The following is a 19,928-nucleotide window of genomic DNA, read 5'->3' as shown; positions in this document are numbered from 1 at the left end:
GCCTATAATATTCTGTATGTAAACAGGATTTGAAGCCATAAACACTATAAATTCCAAAGCATTGTTCATGAATCAAGAATTAATGAATGAATATACACCTACATTCAAGAGGCTAATAAACAGTAAGTAAATGTTCAACTTAAATTTCACTTTTAAAAAACATAATATACTTCTTCAGCTTTAAAGAAAGAATATGCTGTCCCCAAATTAATTCTTTCCAGATACATTTCTTTGAACTAAGAAGACATTCTTAAGGATTTCTAAACACATTTTAAGGACTGTATAGGCTTAGGAAATGGGAAATCAACATTTCAGAATCCATCTTATGTCCACAACAATAAACTAGAATCATCTGAGTCCATAACAATGAACCACAAGAATTTTATGAATTTTATGATCATGGATATTCTTTATAACATTCTCTAAATATTTTTTCCTGGAATAAAGATTGCAATTAAGAAATAATTTCAAATGCTGTACTAAGACTCTTTCTAGCTGAGAAAGAAAAATAGATGCATCCACTAATAAGTGAAACAAGAGGCTGGTAATACCCAGTCATTAGAATGGAAACACAAGTGTCTTCTGGAGGGGCACCTTGCCAGAGTGAATAGTTCACTTAGGCTTGGTGACATGCTGGTATCCTTTCCTTCATTATTCTCTTCCTTAGCCAAACCACAAATATCCAGATTCAATCACATCTGCAATCTTCGCCAATGATCATTCTCCTCCACTCACAACACATGTACAAAGAACCTAAATTATCAACCCTTCCTATGCTCTGAAATTAAATAAAACTCTCATCTGTATTTTTCTGTCATCTCTAATTTGCTTTATTTAAATATGAGGGTAAGTATAACTGGGTGGCTCAGTTCAGCTCAGGTCATGATCTCATGGTTCATGAGTTCAAGCCCTGCCTTGGGCTCTGTGCTGACAGCTCAGAGCCCGGAGCCTGCTTCAGATTCTGTGTCTCCCTCTCTCTCTGCGCCTCCCCCACTCATGCTCTGTCTCTCTCTCCTTCAAAATTAAATAAACATTAAAAAAATTATTTCAATGAGGGTAAAAATTAGGCCCTGGTATTTTAACCAACAAAACTTCCTCCAAATAAAACTCAGAGGATTGTTTTGCACGCGCGCGTGTGTGTGTGTGTTTTAACAAGGACGGTAGATTATGAGCCATCAAATTTGACAAAAGCTAGAGTCAGCAGATGTGCAGGACATACGAAGATAACTAGAGCAGAGGTGCTTGAGTGGCTCAGTTGGTTAAGCATCCAACTTCACCTCAGGTCATGATCTCCCAGTTCAGGGTTTGAACCCCGCATAGGGCTCTGCACTGACAGCTCAGAGCCTGGAACCTGCTTCAGATTTTGCATCTCAATCTTTCTCTCTCTGTGTCCCCCCTGTTCTTATGCTCTCTGTCTCTCAAAAATAAATAAATAAACATTAAAAAAATAACTGGAGCAGATTGGTAAGAATGTACAGCAAAATGAGGAAGAGAACATGTCTGAGCCACCCACCTTTGGACTTGGAAACCTCTGTCTAGCACACAATTCAGAAATGTGGTCCCTTGTCAACCACTGTGTCAATATGGAGTCCCTTGTGATAGTTGTACACACCCGAGATTCAACTTTACTGAAAACAGAAATGTGATTCTTAGAAAAGTTAAGAAGTTGTCCCATTTATGCTGTCCACTGTTTATACTAAGAACTTTGCTAAGTGATGAATATTTTATCTTGTCTAATGCTTACAGCAAACCTGTAAGGTTATTCCACTTTGCAAATGAGGAAAATGAGGCTCAGAAAAGTCTAGCCATTTCACCAAATTTACATAAATATTAAGTGGAAGAGTCAGGAATGTTAGTGGGATTACACTCTATGTTATAAATGTAGATAGAAAAATGTGCTTTAAGAAGACTTTTAATACTACATTGTAAATTGTTCTTGAAAACACAAAACAACTTTCAGGATGGGATGAGCAGAATTTCCCTATCTATTTTACTAATACCTCAAAGAGACTGTGATTCACACAAAGGCAATTGATAATTGACATAAAATGATAGCTCACATTATTTAACTTATAGTTAAAAATCAATGCATCAAATGATGCATACAAATGGAAGAATATTCCATGCTTATGGACTGGGAGGAAAATATAAAAAGTCCATACTACCAAAGCAATCTACACATCTAATGCAATCCCTATAAAAATACCAATAGCATTTTTCACAGAACCAGAAGAAACAATCCAAAAATTTGTACAGAACCACAAAAGACCCCAAATAGCCAAAGAAATCTTGAAAAAGAAAAAAAAAACTGCAAGTATCACAATCCCAGATTTCAAGATATATTACAAAGCTATAGTAATAAAAACAGTATGGTTCTGGCATAAAGATACAGAGATCAAGGGAACAGAATAGAGAGCCCATAAATAAACCCACAACTATCTGGTCAATTAATCGTTAACAAGGGAAACAAGAATCTGCAATGGGAAAAAGATAAGACTCTTCAACAGATGATGTTGGGAAACCTAGACAGCAACATGCAAAGGAATGAAACTGGAACACTTTCTTACACTGTACAAAAAATAAACTCAAAAAAAGATTAAAGACCTAAATGTGAGACCCGAAACTGTAAAAATCTTTGAAGAGAGCAAAGGCAGTGATTTATCTGACACCAGCTGTACCAACGTTTTTCTAGATATGCCTCTTAGGCACGGGAAACAAAAGTAAACATAAATTATTAGGACTATATCAATATAAAAAACTTTTACACAACAACAAAAATAACAATCAACAAAACTAAAAGACAATCTGCTAAATGGGAGCAGATATTTGTAAATGGCAAAGCTGATAAAGGATTAGTATCCAAAACATTTAAAGAACTTATAAAACTCAACACCAAAGAAAAACAACAACAAAAACCAAAAAAATAATATTAATAATTCAATTAAAAAGTGGGCAGAAGACATGAACAGGCATTTCTCCAAAGAAGACATCCAGATAGCCAATAGATACATGAAAAGATGCTCAACATCACGCATCATAAGGGAAATCCAAATCAAAACCATAGTAAGATATCACCTCACATCTGTGAGAATGTCTAAAATCAAAACCACAAGAGACAGTGTTGGAGAGGATGTGGTTGTACAGAACCACAAAAGACCCCAAATAGCCAAAGAAATCTTGAAAAAAAAAAAAAGAAAAATGAACCCTGATGCACTGTTGGTGGGAAAACTACTGTAGCCACTGTGAGCATGGAGGTTCCTCAAAAATTAAAAACAGAATTACCATCTGATGCGGTTATTGCACTACTAGGTATCTACCCAAAGACCACACAAACACTAATTTGAAAAGATATATGCACCCCTATGTTTATGACAGCATATTTTATAATACCAAAATTATAAAAGCAACTCAAGTGTCAGCTGACAGATGAATGGATAAAAAAGATGTGGCACATACACACACACACAATGAAATATTACTCAGCCATAAAAAAAGAGTGACATCTTGCCCTCTGCAACAACATGGATGGATCGAGAGGGCATAAAGCTAAGTGAAATAAGTCAGCCAGAGAAAGACAAATAACGTATAATTCCAATCATGTGGAATGTAAGAAACAAAACAAAGAAAAGAGACCAACCAAAAAAAGCAGACACTTAAATATAGAGAACAAAATGATGGTTATGAGAGGGGAGGTGGATGGGGGGATGGGTGAAATAGGTGAAGGGGATTAAGAGTACACTTAACCATGATGAATGCTAGTCATGTACAGAATTGCTGAATCACCATAGTGTACACCTGAAGCTACTGTAACAAGTATGCTAATTACACTGAAACAAAAATCAAATAATGTATTCGGTTGAAGAAAATTCTTAAATAAATGAATAAATAAAATCTTTTTTGGAAAATCATTGCATCAAAAATGTTTACCACCAGAGCATGGAGACGATCTCATTCAACTCTCCATTGCAGATGGGTAAGAAACTAAGGGCCTCAGAGTAGAAAGCACTTCCTCAGAGTCATGAACCAGGACTGGCCTGAACCAATGCCGACTTACTTCCTAGAGGTTCAGTGCTCTCCGCCCTGCAGAGGTCACCGCCGGTCACCATGCACATACACATGCACACGGCTGCACGTGTTTCTGCTCACCCGGATAGTGCTGACATTCAGGGTTTGTTGATTAATGGGAAAATACTTCTCTTTTTAAACTCAAAGTAGGAAATGGCTCTTTTTAATTTTCCACTGTGAACAGCACCAGGGAGAGAATCTGACAGAGACTGACAGTGGCAGCACCAACACCCTGACACGGATCTGTCAAAGGTGAGATCAGAAAAGAGCCCAAGATATAAATATTCGGAATCTGCTGCTTGTAACGGGCCACAGATGAGAGATCCACCCCTTCTGCCAGCCATCGGCCCCTCCCATCTGTCCCTAATACTACTACCGTAGTATATATTTCATTCTGAATTCCCAAAGCAAAAGACACATGCGATGTTTCGTATTTTTGCTGAGCCAACTAGAAAAATAAAGAGTGGAACTTAGAGAAGGAAGAAGAAATGAGGAATTCTTTGTTCATGAAAACAACAATATCACATGCTGCTTACAGCCAATATCACTCTATATTCACAGTCTACATAAGGGATCATGGAATTAGCTTCAGCGCTACAACCCCTGAGGTGAAACTCAGCAGTCCCAACAGCCAAACAGCTCAAAAGTTAACTTTACGTGGGAAAAAAGAAAAAAAATGCTTAAGTCAGCCCAAACTGCCAAAGTAGTGTCACATTAGAACTTCGATGCAGTCAGAGAAAGCATATAGTCTCAGACCCAGAAGAAATTTTAGATAACGAATCCAATCTCCCTGTAACCCACACAGGGAAACTGAGGCTGACAGAGGTTAAATGTTTGGTTCAAAAATCATGCAGAAAGTGTCAGAGCCAAAAATAGAACCCAGATTTCAACATCCCAAAGAACTAACATGTCATATTAAAGGAAACTTGGGAAAAGTTAGGATCCCTAAGGTGGGGGACTGCCATACCTCTGCATGGAGTCTCTAGCTATACTATGAAAACTAGACTCTCTTGAGCTAGGCAGCAGGCCCTTGCTTTAGCAGAAGGTAAGGCTCCTCATTTCCAAAGGTCCTAGGATCACAGGGGCCAGAGGCTACCAGTGTGGCACCTGAACAGGACAGAGAGGAGGCACAACAGCTGACAATATTTCTTGTCTTCTAACGAGATTCCCATAAAATTATGACTTGGTGATGACCACTGCAGCTGCCAGACAAGCTTAGAGAGCTTCTACTAGGAAAGAAAAATGTATACATAAGCCAGGACCCACTCTAGGTACTTTCACATTGTTTCAGCATTGTTTCGAGTTGTTAGAACATAGCTAAAACGTAGGAATAAATATCTCTATTGTAATGGACACACACTGAAGGTTGCCTACAAAATGATACCTTTTTGTTTTCATTTCTCAGTACTCACAAAAATTTTCCCACACTGAAAACTCCAGATCCAAACATTCCAGCAGCAAATCATTTTAATTGTTTACAAATGCTACAACAGAAAAAAATAAAATAAAAAGATACTAACACATTTAAAGAAGCTGGCATAACCCTGATATCAAAGCCTGATACTGACAGAATTAGAAAAGGACAAAGTGTCATAAACAAAGATGCAACAATCCTAAACTAAGTATCAGCAAAACAAATTCAACAAACTATGAAAAGACTCAGAACTAAACCAATTACCACAGGATAAAATAACTCAAATTTTAAGTAAGGTTGGTGTAAGGTTAGAAAACAAATTCATTCATCTATTGAAATTAAAATAAAATAATGAGTTGGGGCACCTGGGTGGCTTAGTTGGTTAAGCATCCAACTTCAGCTCAAGTCATGACTCACAGTTCGTGAGTTCGAGCCGAGCCGTGCATTGGGCTCTGTGCTGACAGCTCAGAGTCGGAGCCTGCTTTGTATTCAGTCTCCCTCTCTCTCTGCCCCTCCCCCACTCGTGCTCTGTCTATCTTTCAAAAATGAATAAATGTTAAAAAAAATTATAAAATAAAATGAGTTATTAAGAAGCATGTAATCTTTATGTTTTTGGTCTTTTTTATATTAAGTTTTTATTTAATTTCTGGTTAGTTAACATATAAGGTAAAATTGGTTTTAGGTGTAGAATTTAGTGATTCATCACTTACATATAACACAAAGTGCTCATAACAAGAGACTTCTTTAATAGCCATCACCCATTTACCCATCCCCTGACCACCTCCCTTCATCAATCCTGTTCATTCTCTATAGTAAGGGTCCCTACCCTACAACCTAGCAATTGCACTACTAGGTACTTACATAAAGAATACAAAAATACAGATTTGAAGGGGCACATGCACCCCACTTAATGTTTAAATAACAGCACTTTCAACAATAGCCAAATTATGGAAAGAGCATAAATGTCCATCAACTTATGAATAATGACGGTAGGGTGTATGTATATGTATGTATGTGTGTGTATGTGTGTGTGTGTGTGTGTATAGGAATATGTATATATATGTAATTATATATTTGTATATATAATTATTTATATATATACATATATAAAGGAATTATGTATATGTAGAGAGAGAGAGCAATTTTATTCAGCAATCAAAAAGAATTACATCTTGCCATTTACAATGATGTGGACAGAGCTAGAACACATCATGTTAAGCAAAATAAGTCAGTCGGAGAAAGTGGAATCTAGGAAGCAAAATAGGGGAAGGGGAAAAAGAGAGAGGGAGACATGTGATTTTTAAATAGAGAAAATGAAAATACTAAATTCAAAACCTATTCTTGATTTAAAATAAAACCATCTTAGCAACTTAGAAACAAAAGAGGATTTCCTTTTTATCTGCAAAAAAAAAGCACATTTAAAATATTAAAATACTGAAATATAATCCCTTGACATTCTAAATAAGGAAATGCTGTTCTTTAGGTCAAAAATGTGAGATCCTGGCCAATATAGATTTGCAAGAAAGGTATAAGAAAAAAATAGATATAATTGTTATAAAAATTACATGATTACCAAAAAAAAATTTTTAAATTATGGCAGAATGTTAGAATATGTGGGAAAATACTTTGTAAATCTGCTAGTTATGAAATCAATATTTGAAAAATCTATGTCACTCCTATACACTAGTCAGAAATAAAAAATCAAAATTTTAAGAAAGCAAATATTTAGAGCACCATCAAAACTATGAAGTACATAGAAATAAATCTAACAAAAGATGCTTAAGATGATTCTGGAGAAAATTATAAAACTTAATGGAAAAACACTTATGTAGCTCTAAATATATGAACAGATATACCACATTCATTAATTGAATGACAATACTGTAGCAATATCAATTTTCACAAAACTGACATATAAATTCAATGTCACAATTGATAATATCACAATACTTTTGGAGCAGTTTAATAATAAGTTACACCTAAATTTTAAATTAAGTATCAGAAAAAGCCAAGACATTCTTGAAGTAAAAGAATAAGGCAGGAGGACCTTCCCTACCTAATATCAGGTCTTACTTACACAAAGCTAAAATATACAGGATGATGTGGTGTTTGCATTGGATAGATCAATGGAACAGTGTGTGTAAAAAGAGCTTCCTAGGTTATGGATATGATATATGACAGAGGTGCTATTTCAAATCTGTGTACAAGAAATAACTCCCCTCCCACACTAAATTGTGCTGCTAATATTCATATAAAAAGGGAGAATACAGAAAGATTCACATATGTATTTTTTTTTATTATTTTATTATGTTTTTTTAGAGAGAGAAAGAGCAAGCAGGGGAGAGGGACAAAGGGAAGGAATCTCAAAGAGGGCCCACGCTCAGTGTGGAGCCTGATGCGAGGCTCTATCCCATGACCCTGGGATCACGACCTGAGCCAAAATCAAGTTGGATGCTCAAACGACTGAGCCACCTAGGTGCTCCTGTATTTTCTTATATTCAAAAAAAAAAATGGGGGCACTTGTGTGGCTCAGTCAGTTAAGCATCCGAATTCAGCTCAGTTCATGATTTCATGGCTCATGGGTTTGAGCCTTGCATCGGGGAATGATTATAACATAAGGAATGATTATCACATAAAATATTCTAGGGGTTTTATTCCTTTGGATCCTCCACCTCCCTCTCTCTCTGCCCCTCCCCTGTTCATGCTCACTCTCTTAAAAATAAACATTAAAAAAAATTAAAGGATAAACTATGAAATAAAACAAAATGTTACCTATAGAAAAGTGAAGGAAAATAGTAAGGAGATAAAGATAGATACTAGACTTATTTGACTTCAGAACCCTCAATATTTTATAAAATTATGAAACCAAACCAAATTATTTTTAAAGTAATTTCTAACAACTAAAAACAGAAAGAAACAAACCTAATGGCATATCTAGTTGGTAGCAAAATCACTGCAAATAAAGAACTAGCTTCACCCAAAGAGAGTTCTGACCTTTACCCTGGGCTATTGGGGGGTGATCTCTAGGCCCAGAAATGTTCTGCATGACAGGAATATCTTTGTTTATCTTTGTGTGGGCTACTGACTTATCAGTTCTGGCCTCCAGGAAGGAAAGCCATAGAGGCAATGTGTGACTGAACCTCAATAAAAACACTGGACACCAAAGGCTCAAGTGACCTTCCATGGCTGGGGACATACTTTGAGTTATTGTCATACACCGTAACCTGGAGGAAGTAATACTGTTAGGACTTCATGGCATGAGGATGACTGGAAACTTCACATTTGGACTTTGCAAGACATCAACTTACGTGTCATTCCCCTTGGCTGGTTGTAATTTTTATCCTTTCATTGTAATTAGACTGTAATTTTAAATACAGCACTGTCCAGAGTCCTATGAATCACTGAACATGAGGGTGGTTCTGGGAATGCTCAAATTTATACCCAGGTGATGGGGAATGAGAGTAGCCCTGGGACCCTTGAACTTGGGTCTGGTGTCAGAAGTGAGGTAAGTCTTGTGTGGGCTCTTACCTCACGCTGTGTAGTTTGGCTGAAAACCTTTGCAACCCAAGGAGGTCAACTATAGCAAGTGACTCTAAAATATAGTAATTATCACTAGCACACAAACAAAAAAATACTTCATCTATATTTAGCTAATTATATTAATGGCTGTAGTGTTGCTATTTTTATTCTGTAGTTGATATGTGTGTTTTAGGGAATAGAAACAATTACACTAGTGCTTTGGAGAACAGGGATTTTAGGTGTACAAAATAGATGCAGAATGGAATTTGAAAACCCTATGGTCCTGAATTTGATTCAGAAACAACTATGCCTTTGTATGTTAAATTAATACATATTTCATAGCTGTATCTGCTGAAAAGTTAGCAACAATGACTAACCTAGAACCAGGGAGCACTCCTAGCCCCTAACACCTATTCTTTTTTAATTACTACTCTTACTAAAGAGGAATCAGGGCTCCTTAGAGAAATGGTTGAATCCAAGTCTGGGTCAGAGAACATACAAACAATACAAGAGTCATGTCAAATAGATTCAGAAGCAAAGTAAAGGGCATGTGTGCATATGGAGTTATGTACATGTTCATTATACCTCTGTTTGTACAGCCAAAACTAGGAAGAAACCCAATGGTTTAATGCTATAATGTTTAAACAGTTTGTGGCAAGTTCAAACAATAAAATATCATTTCACAATGTAAATAAACTAACTGAAGATGCATGTATCAGCACCCTTCGTAAATGTCTTGTTAAGCCAAAGACACAAGGCACACACACAACAATACCTAAATTATGATTCCCCATATATAAATCTGAAAACAGGCAAAACTAAACTGTGTTATTTAGAAATGAAGGCAAAGGTGAGTAAAGAAACACAAAGGAATGATTATCACATAAAATATTCCATGTTGATTCTGTCAGTATTTTTCTAATTTGAACATGACTTACAATGCTTGATGTTTCTCCTTTTCTAATACCTAATAAAAAGATGTATAGTTTCTTTATTCCATCTCATCTCACAAATACTGATATGTAGATTCCTTGTAATGTTCTATATTTCAAAACATCCATGATAATTTAATCTGACACATAAATTATTTAATTTTTTTTATTTCAAATGTATAGAGTTTTCTTCTGTCATTTTGTTAAGAATCTCTAATGTTTTTGTATTTTGATCAGATAACATAAAATGCATGTTATTAGTGCTTTGGTATTTGCTGTATTTAAGACTTGCCTATGTGGCCTACCTATTTGATTCATTTTTGTGAAGTAAATATCCCATGTTTGTGCTTGGAGTAATGCATAGTTATTTCATTGCAGACTAAGCTTGATATTTGTGTAATTCACCTCTTCCATATCCTTAAATTCTTCTGTTTGTTATCCACCAGTTTCTGTTGAGCAATGTGCTATGAACTTCTACTACGATTGAGGGTTTGTCCACATCTCCAGATAGTTATTAATTTTTGATTTCTATATTTTGAGGTCTTATTATTACAGGCATGAATGTTCAAGAATTATTATACCTTCCCACTGATGTCGTTGTAGGGAGAAGTTTTAAGTAATGACTCTCTTTATACTTTTTTGCCTTACTATATAAGATGTCTGACACTGATCTTGCTACATAACAACTTTCTTTAGGTGAGTAATCATATAATTTTTTTCATGTTTTACTTTCAATTTTTCTGTGTTAATCTGTTTTAGGTGTATGTTTCTTGATTTGATGTATTTTTATTCAATACCAGAACCTCTCACTTTTAGGAAGGTGGTTTAATTTACCTACATTTTCAGTATAGACTTTTATTCTTTTTTTTTCTATTTCCTATTTATTGCTTTTCAAATCTTACTTTTTTCTTAGTTTTCATTGAACAAATATACTTTGCTTATTTTTTTCTCTTTCCTTGTTTAAATGCTACTAGTTTCCTTTCTATTTTACGGTTATTATCATTACAACATGCATATTTAATTTACCAATATTGTTCTATACTCTCCTTCCAAATAAATATTTTTTTTAGTTTTTATTTATGTATTTTGAGAGAGAGAGAGAGAGAGAGAGACAGAGACAGAGACAGAGACAGAGAGAGAGAGAGAATCCCAAGCAGGTCCTGCATGCAGCACAGAGTCTGATGTGGGGCTCAATCTCATGAACTGAGAGCCAAAATCGAGTCAGATGGTTAATGGACTGAGCCACCCAGGGGCCCCCAAATAAATCCTAAACCACTTTAACTCCAATCACCACTCTTTCCTCCATATAATTATTTCCCATTATTCAGTGCCACCTATTTTCAACATCTATGAATAATCATCCTATTGATGCTATTTTTATTTTTCCACAATTTGTTAATTTACTCTCACTTTATTTCTTGCATTCTACTCTTTTTTTCTGAAATGAATTTTCTTCTTCCTCATGTATGTCCCTGAAAATCATTTCCTTTCTAAGTCACTGAAAAATAAACCTTTTAGTATTTATATTAAAAATACCTATTTTGCCTTATTCTTGATTGAATTAATTATGGATCTCCAGTTCAAAGATTACTTTTCCATAGCACTCTTAAATTCAGTACATTATTTTCTGTTCTCATTTTTACCTGATATGAAATATATTACTGCTCTTTTACTCTGTTGATGCTTTGTAGGTAATCTCACTTATTATTCTGGAATATATGTGCATATATATGTATCCACATACATTTCCCCTTTGTTTCCTGTTATCTCTACTACCAATTTCTTTTTAATTTTTTTAATGTTTATTTATTTTTGAGAGAGAGAGAGAGAGAGAGAGAGAGAGAGAGAGAGAGAGAGAGAGAGAGAAACAGAGCATAAGCAGGGAGGGGCAGAAAGAGAGGGAGACACAGAATCCAAAGCAGTCTCCAGGCTCTGAGCTGTCAGCACAGAGCCCGACGCCAGGCTTGAAGTTACAACCCGCGAGATCATGACCTGAGCCTAAGTTGGACGCTTAACCAACTGAGCCACCCAGGCACCCCTCCAATTTTTTTTTATTTATCTGACTTGGGCTCCTTTTTGGTTCTTTAACTAGAGAAATCATGTTCTTTTCTGTATCCCATTTTCTCTATTTTCTCCTCTGAATTTCATTAAGAATTTTCATACTTTTTGAAACTGTTCTCAATGTCTCTTAATATCCTTACTTACAATCATTTAATTACAGGCTGCATTCCATAAAATTTTCTTAGATTTTTTTTCAAGTTTATTAATTCTCTCTTTGATTGTATCTAAATTTCTCATGAAACCATCTTTTGAGTTTTTAATCAATATGTGTATATTAAATACTAGAAGGTTTTATTTGAATCTCTTTCAGATCTATCTGATATTTTCTTTTTTCTCTTTTTTAAATATTTTATTTTTCAGTAATCTCTATACCCAACGTGAGGCTCCAACTTACAACCAGGAGATCAAGAGTGACATGTTCTACCAAAAGATCCAACCAGGCACCCCCCTGATCTTTTTCATAGTATCCTTTTTCAATGAAGATTTTTATCCCTTTTTAAATTATTTTAAACATTAATTTTAATAGTCTTTTTCTAGATTGCTCCCTTATCACAAGTTTATAGAACTCCAATTTTTCTGTATGTTTGCTGGATACTATGCTGTATTTCACTTGTGAACTCAGCATCAATGGAGATTACTTTCCTCAGGTGAGTCCTGTGCACTGTGAGTTGTGAAATGATCCTCATGGGAGACAATTTATCTTTGAATTTCCCCCTCATCTCTGGTACATGAAGATTTCATTTTCTTTTGAGCCCGGTTAAGCATTTTAAATATTTCACTGCTGTATTATTTTACCCAGAATTTCTGAATGTTTTGAATGGAATGTGGTACCATGCCTACTCAATCGGCCATGTTGCAGAAAGCCAATAATTTCAGATAAATCTACCCTGTCACTGTTGTGTTACTACCTTTTGGCTACCCATTCCCTGCCAGTTAAACTCCCAACTCATTATCCTGGCTTGTAAGACCTTTTAAGATATGGCTTATTCATACAGGTTATGAGTCTACACCTAAAACCTCACCATGTGCTTCAATATGTAACAATAAATAAAGCTAGCGTGGCTATATCTTAGGAGATAAATTTATATACAAAATAAACCTCATGACATTTATCCAGATGTTTTCATACCAGCAAATTTTAAGAACAATAATGATGATGATAATAATAAATGTGGCTTTGAAGTACTTGGTATGTACCTGGCATTATAGGCTTTACATAGTTTATCAAATTTAACGCTCACCAAAACCCTACATTATTAATCCATTTAACATTGTCTCATTACACCACTATTTACTAATGTCCTTGACCTGACAGTACTTTCTAAAACCCAAAATAACCAAGATTTGTGCCATAGGTCTCAAGCTTCTTAGAAAAGCATTGAACAGTGAATCTAACACATGCCAAGTATCACTACTGTTCTTCTGAAGATTTGTTTCTTCCTGAAAAGTGAAAAAATGAAGAATAGTTTATAAAGAGACATTTAGAGCAGAGTGAATATAGTGCATTCTGATATAATGTTCTCAGTGACTGTACTGTCCTTTTCTTCTCTTTACCTCAGTCACTTGATTTCATGACAGTAAGAAATGGCACAACATGCGAAGCCAGAAATATGGTTTCTCAGCATACTTCCAGAATCAAAGACTGCCTATGCTAAGTGTTTTGGTTTATGAAATATTGCTTTTTCTTTACATAACCTTTATTTTGTTTAGCAGATTATTTCAATGACTTGATCAACAGTGAAAAACAATGTCAGAAATAGTATACAATGCAAATAAGCATAGCTCATCAGGACCTGAGAAGAATATATTGGCTCTTAGACATCACAGTTTAGACTTAACCTTCAAGATTAACCAATCTAAAATGTGCTTTTGCATATATATGTAAATATATATAATCATATGTTATGTAATTATATAAATTATATATAACCTAATCTTACATGTGTATGTATGTATACATATATGTATATATATATATATATATATATATATATATATATGTGTGTGTGTGTATATATATGTATACATGCAGATAAGCTTAGATTATACACATATATATAAATGTAGATTATATATGCTTAGATATTTATTATACATGTTTGGATATATATCTCCAAATTTATATATTATATTTATATATTTATGTATCATATATAATACCCATATATATTATATATTCATATATCTTAGATATATAAATCTACACATGTTTATGTATACCTAGTTGATTCACTGCCCCATTCTTTGGATGAGTTTATTATCTTTTCTCCTTTAAAACCTCAACATCACTCCTCCTCATATTCAGCTAATTAGGTTGTTCCTTATTTCACTGAAAAAATGTAAAGAATGAGAAGAAAATTTTCATGTGCCCCCCACCATCAAATTCAGTTCCCTACCTGAATCTGCCTAAATACCCCACTTAGCCTCCTATTTTAGTAGGTTTGCAGTCTGTGTGCTCCCTCTAATGCCAAGGCCCCACACACAACCACTGTGTAGTAGGTGCCATCCCCTCTCACCTACTCTGGGACCTTTCTCCTGTAATTGTTGTCTCTCTCTCCTGAATTATTATTTTTACCCTTCCCTCATATTTTATTCTCCACATATCAGCTAGATTAATCTTTTAAGAATACTTACTAAATAAATAAATAAATAAATAAATAAATAAATAAAATTTAAAAAAAATAAAAGGGGGGCACCTGGGTGGTTCAGTCGGTCAAGTGTCCGACTTCGGCTCAGGTCATGATCTTGTGGTTCATGAGTTCAAGCCCCGCATCGGGCTCTGTGCTGACAGCTCAGAACCTGGAGCCTGTTTCAGATTCTGTGTCTCCCTCTCTCACTCTGACCCTCCCCCGTTCATGCTCTGTCACTCTCTGTCTCAAAACTAAACGTTAAAAAAAAAGAATACTTAGATTATTTCACCCTGTTCTATGTTTTCTCATACCTAGAATAAAACCCAAAGACCACACCATCTCTATCCCAATTTCCTATCAATTTTCCTTTGGTTATCTTGTTTCTTACACCCCAAGCTAATTTTCACCTTGAGGCTTTGTTGGTCTCCCCCAATTCTTCACAATTCATATTTCACTTCCTTTTTTCCTTCAAGTCATTTTGAAAATGTCACCCCGAATGAGCTTCCTTGACCCTATTCTATAATGCTAAAAGGTAAGCCATTTGAGGATAAGGGACTTTACCTTTTTGTTCACTACTGTATCCACAACCTAGCACAGAACATGCACAGGGCAGGCACTCAATGAATATTTGCTATCATAACAAACACATAAACATAACATATATAATATGATCAAATGTATCATATACATTTGATAACAAGTATATGAATGAAAAAATCCAAGTATTATAAACACTGAGAGAGTTTATAAGCTTTTTCTATTAGAAAGTTTATGTATATACCTTTTCACACAAAAAATAAGGTAAAAAACTCCTATCTTATAAAATTATTTAAAAAATCTCTCATACTATGCTTAGTATTAGGCATAGAGTACCAACTTTAATAAAATAGTTGATGCTAAGAAACAAATATATGTAAAATTATTTACTTTGTTCATGACTACTAATGATCCCCAGTTTATATGCAAATTGTTTACTAAGAATATATACAACCAAAAATGGAAACAGAATATTATTCCTCTTTAGTGTACCACTGACTAGTTTTGTGATGTGTTCAACTAGATGCTGAAGCTCCTTGTACACCACTCTACAACATTCTATAAGAGTACACCATTCTATAAGACTAATTTTTATCACACACTCAAATTATCTGTCATGCAATTATTACTAACAAAAAGGAGAAATGAAATAGTAACCAGGGTGCCTGGGTGGCTCAGTCACTAAAGCCCATGACTCTTGATTTCCGCTTAGATCATGATCTCACGGTTTGTGAGATCAAGCTCCACTTCAGGCTTCATGTTGACAGCATAGAGCTCGCTAGGGATTCTCTCTCCCTCTCTCTGCCCCTCCCCCTTCACAAAAAAATAAATATTTAAATAAATAAATAAATAAATAAATATTGACTTGTTGATTCTTTACCTCTTTGACATACTCAAAATGTTCTAGAAAATCTTACATCAATTTTAGAAGGAAAGAAAAAAAGAGTGGAGGGCTCCATCCAACAGCCAATCAGTATTGACATGATATTTTGTTTATCAAAGGGGTGGATAATATTGTAATTCTGTTATTATTTCAGAAAACTAAGTAAAGCCACATGGGATAATTGTATTTTAAGCTTTATATTATTTCTTTTCTTACTTTCTCTCTATCCCTGTAATCAATGAATATATAACAAATAAGGAAAAAACAAAAAACCACCCTACTATTTTTAATACAAAGTTCTTCATTTTGAATAAGCCAAACAGATGAAGCTTATAATTATTTTTGTTATAATGCAAGAATTTTCATTCAACCAAAAATATTAACAAATGACAATGGCACATGCCACTTATCATGCCAATCGCTTCACTATCTGCATTATTTTCATATCTTTAACAATGAACAACAGACATTTCATGTTTTCATTTTTGATTTAACGTTACTCCAATACTTGCGGGGGGTGGAATCTACTTTCATTTTCCATCCTAGTACACATCAATTCCAAAGATAGTCTTTTCTAGGACAAATGACAATTTTAACTTTAAGTGAATTTACCATTTTTTACCTAGAACAACCAACCTGAAAAAACACACTTGGTCATGTTATGAGCAGTTTAAGGCTACAACATAAACTTCCCATACTGAGAAAGAAGATAACCTGCAAGGTCTCCAGTACTTTCGTGAGCAATGCAGGAGTTTGGAATCCTCCACAGTACTAAGCTGGAAATGGGTTAAATGTGTCCTATGTGCAAAACTTCTCTCATTAGGCATTATGGATGATTCAACCAGAAATTTACTCAAATACTCTAACACTATCTTTGGCCTAGATTACCCCTCTTAAAAATATAAGTTATTTAAATCCTGCCAGTCTTCACCATAACTCCCCCCAATAATGCCAAATTAACACTAAATTTCTGTACTATGTCTTAAAGTAATGTACTTTAAAAATGTTTGATCTTCTTTATATTTTATGAAATAATACTTTTTTTTTTTTTTGGCCCTTCACTGCTTTAGAGGCATCCGGGGGATTTGTTGCTGTGATGCATGAACTTCCCATTAGGAGGCAAATCTTTATCCTGATATTGATGTGGAGAGAGGTCATTGCAATCAGCTGTTAATTCTTTACCTTCTGGTTGCTTGCAATAAATTCCAGCAATCTGTCTAAGTTCTGGCTGTGCATGTCGTGCTCCCTGCAACACCACTTTTCCCAAATTGATGTATGTTTTCTGTATTTAGGCCTTTATGAAAACATATTACATCTTCATGGTCTGATGATAAAAGGTACAAAGGAACTGATCCCAAGTTCTGAGGTTCTACTACCCTATAATAGATACAAATACACATATTTGTCAGAAAAAGAGCACTCTGATTTGAATGTTGACTTGAAACTCATTCAGATCAAGTATGACCAAGGAGCACCAGAATCATATATTCACATAATTTTCCCACCAAATGTTCAAATACCACTATATATAGTTTCCCCACACACACCCTCAGGTAGGAGAAAGAAGAGTTAGAGGTATAAAACACAGTGACTAACCAAAACTTAGAAGTTTCTTTAAGACTGATGTTTTATTTCAAAAATAAATAAATGTGAATTTACACTCTTACCATCATATACATATTATTAACACTTCATAATATAATATTTTTAATTTAGGATATGTTCCTAATTATGAAATTGAGATTTCTGTGGCACATTCCTTTCTACATCAAGAAAATACTTACCAAAGGTCTTTTTTCCAATGAGGAAAAGTACTTGTAACTATGTTCTGTAATTGATGCTAATTCTGAAATTTTCATCAGATCTAAGTGAATTACATCTCATAGAACTCATAGTTGCTACATCAACTTTCTTCATTCAACTCTGATTTTAATGTCTATTTGATTATGTCAAGCAACATGAAATAATTTAGAGTCCTACCATATCTATGCTGATTAAGAGAGTCAGCAAACTAAGTCAATGTGGTGAGCTACTTTTTATCATAAAGGTGAAAAATGCATTCTCTCCAGGTTTTAATCCTTTACTATGATGTCTTATTTTCTCCAGTTTAATACACACACACACACACACACACACACACACACACACACACACAGAAGCTACCTTCTCTAGCACGTTCTCCATGCTAAGCCAATGTAATAAAAAGAATGATAATGGCAGCTAACATTTATGTTATATTTACTATGAGGCAGTGATGTGTAATTGCTTTACGTGGATTATCTACTTAATACATTAAGCAACTCCATTTGGTAGGTATTATAATTACCTTCATTTTATGTTAGAAAAAAAATGAATGTATCACACATAGATACAGAATTCTAACTCAGGCTCTCCAAAGCTCACACTGTAACCATTATGCTATACTACATCCATTTATTGAGAGGAACACACTTTCTTTCTTTTTTATTTTTTTTTTAAAGTTTTTAAATTTATTTTTGAGAGACAGAGCATGAGCAGGGGAGGGGCAAAGAGAGAGGGAGAGGGAGAGGGAGAGGGAGAGAGGAGAGGGAGAGAGGAGAGAGGAGAGAGAGAATCCAAACAGGCTCCAGGCTCTGAGCTGTCAGCGAAGAGCCGACCTGGGGCTTGAACGTATGAACCACGAGATCATGACCTGAGCCACAGCTGGATGCTTAACCAAATGAACTACCCAGGCACCCCTAGAAGAACACACTTTCAAAGTCACTTTTTCAATACAAATTTGAAGGGATAAACGTGTTTTATATATTACTGTTTTTAGTCTTTCTTCTTTCGCTGTTCATTAGTACAATTTCTAAATTTGCTTTACCTCTTTTTACTCCCTTCTGCCCTTGAAGGGATTCCTTATTCCCTAATGGAGAGGAAAGAAGACATGTGTTTCTATGGTGAGTTCTGGAAGGAAACCTCTAGAAATTTGGGGGAGCCAGAAAAAGAAGTATAGTTTATGAGGTAGTATATGAGAAAGAAACAAAAAATACTATATTGCATTCCTTCATTTTGTTCAATAAACACAAGAAATACTCTTTGGAAATTGCTTGCTGTCACTGTGTTCTTTGGACCACAGTAACAGTGAGATCCAACTGTGAGGGCTTATATAACAAATTTTTCAAAAAAGAAAGTCATTCAAGCTCTTGCTTTAAACAAACCTTACCTTTTAATGTATCATTATACACACCTAGAAAATCAAAAGGCCAACCTTTGGCTTGGTGTTCTGATTGAACTGTGATGGCTGTCCTTGGGGAGAGAGCAGCAGGACCTCCAAGGCAAGTTTTTCATATCTTGGATTTTGCCCCATCTGGCTCAGTTGCACTTGGTTTTTCCCAGTCAACACCATGATTGTGAAAATGCTTATTGGCTGAGCACTTTTCCACCACTTGTAACTCTAACACTTTTCTAATTAGCGTATTTTCATACATGCCATCATCATAAAATAGAGCTTAAGGATGAACATTAATATAAGCTTTCTTGGCTCATATTAAAGACCAGATTAACCTCAGTTTTTTAAACAGTTGCTGGGGACTATACTAGGACCACAATGAACTACATCATTTGAGCACTCAGTAAGGCCAACTCTTTCAGTATGCCTGTTTCTTTGTGATCCAAAACACATTTGACCAGATCTACAACATAGAGTATCATAAAATGTTTCCATTATGTGAGTTCCACTTTGAGGAATAATTCTGAAATTGCCTTCGAAAGAGACTTCAAGAAAATTTTTGTTGCTGTTTACTGGGAAAGTAGCTCTAGTAGATGCTGTGGATCCCCTCCCTTGCCCTCTGGGTATTCATCTCTATACACTAAAGACTGCTTACCGGAAACACCTGCAACTCTCTGCCTGAGCTCTTTTTTCT

At 35.0% G+C, this 19,928-nt stretch overlaps 1 long non-coding RNA gene across 3 annotated transcripts in view; it reads right to left on the bottom strand.

The window, feature by feature from the left end:
• LOC111560835 overlaps nucleotides 1–19,928 on the bottom strand; it is a 334,796-nt gene that overhangs the window by 277,112 nt on the left and 37,756 nt on the right. Inside the window, exon 1 of one of the 3 annotated variants that reach the window (XR_006599338.1) lies at nucleotides 17,224–18,515. The exons of the other annotated variants lie outside the window; for them this stretch is intronic. This is a non-coding gene — a long non-coding RNA (uncharacterized LOC111560835). Of the gene's footprint in view, nucleotides 1–17,223; nucleotides 18,516–19,928 lie in introns of those variants that run through there. 3 annotated transcript variants of the gene reach the window in all.

Source organism: Felis catus, chromosome B3 (genome assembly GCF_018350175.1).
Source record: "Felis catus isolate Fca126 chromosome B3, F.catus_Fca126_mat1.0, whole genome shotgun sequence".
NCBI lineage: Eukaryota > Metazoa > Chordata > Mammalia > Carnivora > Felidae > Felis > Felis catus.
Note: the sequence above shows the minus strand (reverse complement) of the source record. Positions and strands in the feature narration are given on the sequence as shown.